General features: G+C 34.8%; 1 pseudogene; it reads right to left on the bottom strand.

Moving 5' to 3' along the window:
• Nucleotides 1-4,378: 4,378 nt before the first annotated feature.
• On the bottom strand, nt 4,379-5,428 carry LOC108363426 (60S ribosomal protein L7-like; annotated as a pseudogene).
• Nucleotides 5,429-6,529: the final 1,101 nt, after the last annotated feature.

Below are 6,529 nucleotides of genomic sequence, written 5' to 3'. Positions count from 1 at the left end.
GTATGGTTCACTTTCCCACATTAAATTCATATTAATTTGTCACAGTTGCTATCACATTCTTGGCTGCCACATCTAAGACATCTGCTTCTTGACTTACAAGACATTTGCGTATATCCTAATCGGCCACACTTTCTGCACTGTCTTAATGGAGCTATATAATAAGATACTTCTAACTTAGTATATTCAAATATAATGTTTTTAGGAATATCTTTTCCTTAAAACCCTATTTTGATTGTCGTAGAGGGTACAAAACGTTCTTCATCATCTTTTGTTTCCTTATGTGTAAAACGTTGCATGTTTTTTGATGTCATTTACATCATAGTCACAGGGCACACCCCCTCACCGCACCATACGACTCAAAGGCCGTGTTTGGAATAAAGGGTCTAAGTCCACGTTTTTTAAGGTCACCATTGATTAAAAAGACATTTGCTGCATGTGCAGACTTAAACGTCACTTTATATAATGTTTTGCCGATCGCATAAAGAAATGAAATCAATGTCTATAAAGTTAAGGTCTCTAATTCGGCTTCTTAAAGCCAATCAATTCCTAACCTTCATCTCGTTTAGTTCTTTGCATTCTGATGCATCAACCAATACAAGGAATGTACTGAAAAATTTGGTGGCCTAAGTTCGCGCCATCAAATTTTCAATTAGCTTCTCGCATAGATTGAGATCATTCGCTTTTTTTTTATCTCCTTTGCACTTTTTGTTAAAATTCATGGTTGATGTGAAATACTCAAAGTCGTTAGCCGATGCCGCCACCGACTTTCTGACCGGTGACGCCATTACGGCGTTAGCCTTCTTTGTAGCTTTAGGCTTCACCCTTTTACCAAAAATTTACACAATATAAAATCATAAAAATGGTATGCAAAATGGCAAAATACTCACAATAGTTATAAATCTGCTGGTTTATGCTATAAATTTGTACAAACACACCTGAAAAATTAAGCTGCACTCAATTTGCAATTAGCCGGAGCTCTAACGGCAGATATATCTATATGAAAAGGCTTACTAATTACGGCACGTCCAATCACTCCCGAAGTAAAAGCGCGAATGGTCGCTGAATATAAGAAAACAGTGTGCTAATAAATAAACGAAGTTTACAAAAGAAATGTGTACGTTCAGTGAGTGAGTGCGTTCACAAACCAGTGTTGTCCAATGTATCGACTTTGTTTGGTACAATGTACATATATTTCAACACTCCCACTCATTGTTGCAAACAAAACGAAAACTTATGATGTCAACCTCAGTATATCCAGTAAACAAACTTAGCTATTTTTTTCACCAAATTTGGTCCCCATAAAGGACTAGTGTTGCAAGCAACGCTTTTTCGGCAATAAGGTTGTTGTGCAGCAATTCAAGGTGGTCAAAATTATTTTAGCACTAGAAAAATGGATAGAAAAATATTTCAGTGCGCTTGAACATCTCAGGTTTAACCGAAACATATACCTTGTTTATACCGACACATAAAGCGCTTTGGCTCAGTTCGCTGTGATTCAAAACGGATGCATAAACAAAATTTCAATACGGGTTGAAATTGAAAAGTGTATTGACTTGAATTTGGTTTCCAATCGGTTTTTTATTTCTCACATCGGTTAGAGAAACCGTATAAACGAATAATTAATGTAACGCAAAATCAAAATTGGCTGGTTTTCTTTATACAGCCCGTTTTAATTGAAATTGTTATTATCAGGGAACGGATTTTTAGGACATAAAAACCTATAAAAAAGGCAAAATAAAGTAACGAAATAGGCTGGAAAAGGCAAAATAAAATAGCGAAAAGGCAGGAAAAGGCACTAGGTATTGCAAAAAAGGCAAAACAAAATAGCGAAAAAGGCAGGAAAAGGCGAAAAAAAGGTATTGCAAAAAAAGCAAAATGAGGCACTAAAAAAAGACAGAAAATACGAAGAACAATCAAAAAATATATTTATTTTAGAAATGCTTATATTACAAGTAAAAAGAGTAAAAAACTATGAACTAGTTTCATTATATGAAAAATTTGTACTTTGAATCTTTGACTATTTTATCCTTTCGAGTTTCTAACTCATAAAACTTTAATCTGTATAGTTGTAGTAACATTGAACCACAAGATGCATTTTGAAGTTTTCTGGCAGCATTTTCATTCGATTTTCGCGAAGAAAAGCCTTGAATGTACTAAATGTGCGCTCGACGTAAGTTGATACAAGTGGAGCCCAATTTAAATATGGAACGTTTGAAACGTTCATATTATCAGGAATAAGGGCGTTTTCCTCGCCCTTTACAATTTTATCCACACCCCTTATTGTCTTCAAGCCTACGTTAGCTGAGAAAACGGAATTTTTTCAACAACAATTTGGCAAGAGGTCCCTATAAGCCGCATGGGCATGTGAATATTTTTTAATCTTAAAAAAAAAAAAATTGTAAATGCTATAATCACTTTTTTAAAGGTAGCAAAGGCAAGAAAAGGCAAATACCTTAAAAAAGGCAAAAAAAAGCAAATATCTTAAAAAAGGCAACTTCAAATGTGTATATATGGAATCAGGGAAAGCTAAATCGTGGACATTCTTAATCGAATATACTCTATCTCCTTAGCAGAAAAAAAGGCAATTTCCATAAAATCCGTTCCTTGGTTATTATTATAATAAATTTGTATTACATTTCGCTTCCATTTCGGTCATCCGCGCAAGTTTATTAAACAAATGTGGAATAAAACCGATAGAATTCGTTTACTTTTCAATGCGGTTTCATAGAGTTCGCTATAAAGACTAAGGAATAAACCTTTGAAAGAAGTATGTGCTGAATCCAATTGGTTTTTTGTTAATACGGGTTTTTCATAGGTATAAACAAGGTAATAAATGTATTTAGAATATTTATTTTATTAATACATACCCATTTTTTATTTTACTGTGTCGAAGTCGTTGCTCAAATATTTGTGATTTAGTATTTAAGTTAATTGTGAAATATATTGAATGCACAAATTAAGCTATGGGAGCGATTTATTCACATGGAATTGGAAACAGGGCTGATTATACTTTAAATAAATTGCGAATCTGCGAAAATATATTTTCAGCATATGAATATACTTCTTAACTTTTGCCGAAAATTTACATACAAAATTATGCCAGTAACTTTCAAATATCGTCTCTTGAATGGAAAATTTCCGTAGGCGTCATTTCGACAGTTTTTAGTTAAAGATGCAAGATATTTCAATTTTTTGTTAACAGTTTTTCGGATATCTTCTTTAGTTTCCGAGTAATTGACTAAAATGTTTTCGGTAGTTTGATACAAATTACGTTAGTAATGCTGTCGTACTAAACTAATCAAGATCTTTCAAATAGCGTCATCTGTTTTTAAATATTTGCTTTAGTCTCCGACATATTCAGCCTTATCATGAGTTTCATTTTCTCGAACCGGGTCACCTTTTCACTTTTCGTTTCCGTGTATTCACTACGGGTGGGTGAAAAAAATTCTGGCGAAACTCACGATTAATTAACAAAAAAAGTTTAGCTTGTATATTTATCTCTCTAGCGCATTAATTCTATATACGTCAAGACCAACGCCCGACGCTGTTATGTCTGTATTTAATAACGGCTCTATGAAAAATATTCAAGAAATGTATTCGTAGATTTACTTCATTTCATACATTAATATTGATCTGATTTTTTTTTAAGTACCAGGAATAAATATTTAACAAAAAACTATTTCACGTAAGCTGAACAAACTTTAAGTTGCTCGGAGCAAATTTTGGAACTCTTCATAAAATATTTTCATAGACGGTAAATGCAACCCTCGTTGCATCATTAGCTTTGTTTCTTAACAGATAATTATCACAAATTATCACTAATTTCTGCTGGAAAGCGTTTCTTAACCCAAACATCTAGCAGAAACTAGCTGCTCTTACGCTCTTCTATTTTTGGCTCTCCTGCTAATTTCTGCTAGTAAAATTTTTACTAGCAGAAACTGGCAGCTGTACAAATGTATAAACAAAAATTCGCGCCAAATATTTTCGATTGTCAAATACACCGACCAGCTGATTACTTGCTAGTTTTGCGTTTCTTTACTTTTTCGTTATTTCGCTCTCTGTGAGCGTAATTCTTTCAATTTTCTCATTCTTTTTCTTCCTGATAATTATCTGCTAGAAAAGAAAAGAAACAAAGCCATTACTGAGCTGAAAAACCAAAACAAATAATTAAATTTGTGGATTGGAGCCTTTTGAAATGGCCTTTAGAAACGGCAATGGAATTTCGACACTATTCAAGGAATTGCGAATATAAGCTGCCTTCCGTTTGGCATATTTGCGGTTTAAACCTTCAGAAAGTAACAAAAAAAACCTTTTTCTATTTTTATTTTTTTATATATATTTTTGAAATAAAAATACTCCGCCTTGTACACCAAAAAAATTCTTTAAACCATCTTGCGCAGCAGTTTGTTGATATTATCTTCACGGTTACCGAAATCACCAACCTCAACGTAGTGATTAGCCCTCTTGCGCCAGCCGCCGGTTGGTGTTGAGCTTGAATGGCCAGAGGAAGTTGGAGGCTTTCTTGAAGTGGGATCCAACACTGAATATTTCGTGCGCCAAATAATCAACGCACTGAATATCGTGCGCTTTGCGCAATTTGCGTTCGATCACAAAGTTGTCAGAGATTGAGACACGCTGATGGTTGTGCTTGACAATTCCACGTTTGTAGATCAATTCACGAACTGATTTAAGATTTGGATAACCCCATGTGATATAGGGTTCGGCAATGCGTAGCATATTAATGGTTGAATTTGATGAACGAACCGTGGTTAATGTGGCGAAAACGGAAAAACAGTAAAACTTTACGCACTTTTGGTGCAACTTTGTTGATACCGCGGATACAGATCACAAAAGCCAATTTGTCTTCTGCAGGCACGTAGAATGGGCCGCGTTTCTTTGCCAGACGGCGCAACTTATTCTGACGGCGTCCATCACGGAGATATTTTGCTTGATATTTCTCAGCATGCAACAAGTTTTCACGTTTGTGGAGTGCAATGACAGCAGAGCGCTTTAGTTTACGCTTGATCAGGGTAGCACGTTTGCTGACCAGCTTCTTGCTGAACTTCAGCTACGACTCGGGGACAGCAGGCTGCTTACTGGAAGGTTGTTTGCTCTTTGCTCCGGGCTTCTTACCGGCCGTGGTGGCAATCATCTTAACTTGTAACTTAGCACGTTGAGAAGACGAAACAAATTTCGCCAAATATTTGGAGCACATCTTAAATAACGCTACTCGATTTATAACATTTCTATTAAGCACAATTTCATTTAATTAAATACTTTTTTAATACATAGATTTGCTGCAACCAGGCACTTACTTTCCCAAATTCCATCTTGCTTATCGGCATAATTTTCCAAATGTGCCTGCGCTGCTACTTCGTACTAATAACTTCATTTTCAAACTGCGCCTTCTTTGTTGCCTCAACATATCCTAAAAATACTTAAAATTTACATTTAACAATAGAAATCGCAAAAATTAGCAAATAAAGTACTCCCTTCATTTTGTTTTGTTGCCAAATTTCTGAGAAATGTGAATTCACCACAATGCAATACAGAAAGAACAAGGACCAGGGATGTAATTTTAAGTAAACCTAATATTCAGTGGCAATGCGCAGAGCGTTCCGAGTTGCAAAATTGATTTTTATCAAATATAACATTAAGCGGTGGTTATAATACACTTTTTAATATTATTAATCAGAGTACATACATTATATGGTATTTCTTTCAAAAATTAGTGCACTATATGCATATTTTTTTAATATTTTTTAAGTTTCTTTCATTGGTGCTGAAAAGCAACCATGCGTGTAAGAAATTGTGTGCTACCTAAAATTTCACCTCTGGAAACTTTATCCCCATGAAGGACTTCACCACAGTTTTTTTACTCCATCAAACCACATGTTATTTATGTCGATTCTTATTTAACGGCTTGAAAAACAGCTTCTCATAAAAATACAACCTCCATTTGTGTGACAACATCAAGGCGCACGCCACAAATCGGAGAAGAACTCGGGTTTTTAATCAGATGTATTGCGCTCTGATTATCCATATACAATTTTGCATCCAAATCTGATTTCAATAACAGTCCAGCCACGAGACCGTTTAATCAGACCAGCTCCTTTATTGCTTTAAATTCTGCAATATAATCAGATTCTGTTGAAGCTGTTGAAAAAGATTGTTGTCTCATTGATGAGCATTAACTAATGGCACCACAACCAATGCTGAAAACATAACCGCTTGTTGATCTTGTTTCACTATCTTGCTTTGCTTTGATGTAGAAGAAAAAAATCAGAACAGTTTTTGACACCTTCGATACCAGAAGCAACAACAAAATACAGGCAAATGTTGTTTTTGCTGAAATGCTCTAAACCTGTTTGATAGGCCTTGAGTTAAACAAAAAATGTGATATAATTCATATGAAGAAAGTAATATTCACAAAATATTTTTACTTATGAAAAGTCTAACAAAATATAGGAAAAGCATCGTCTTTAAAAACTGCTCGGCATATTGGACATCGCGGTTTTGTATGAATTTC

Source organism: Rhagoletis zephyria, unplaced genomic scaffold, assembly GCF_001687245.7.
Source record: "Rhagoletis zephyria isolate East Lansing unplaced genomic scaffold, Rhagoletis_zephyria_1.1 Rzeph_scaffold_01273, whole genome shotgun sequence".
Classification (NCBI taxonomy): Eukaryota; Metazoa; Arthropoda; class Insecta; order Diptera; family Tephritidae; genus Rhagoletis; species Rhagoletis zephyria.
The sequence above is the reverse complement of the archived record's forward strand: the minus strand, read 5'-3'. Positions and strand labels throughout refer to the sequence as shown.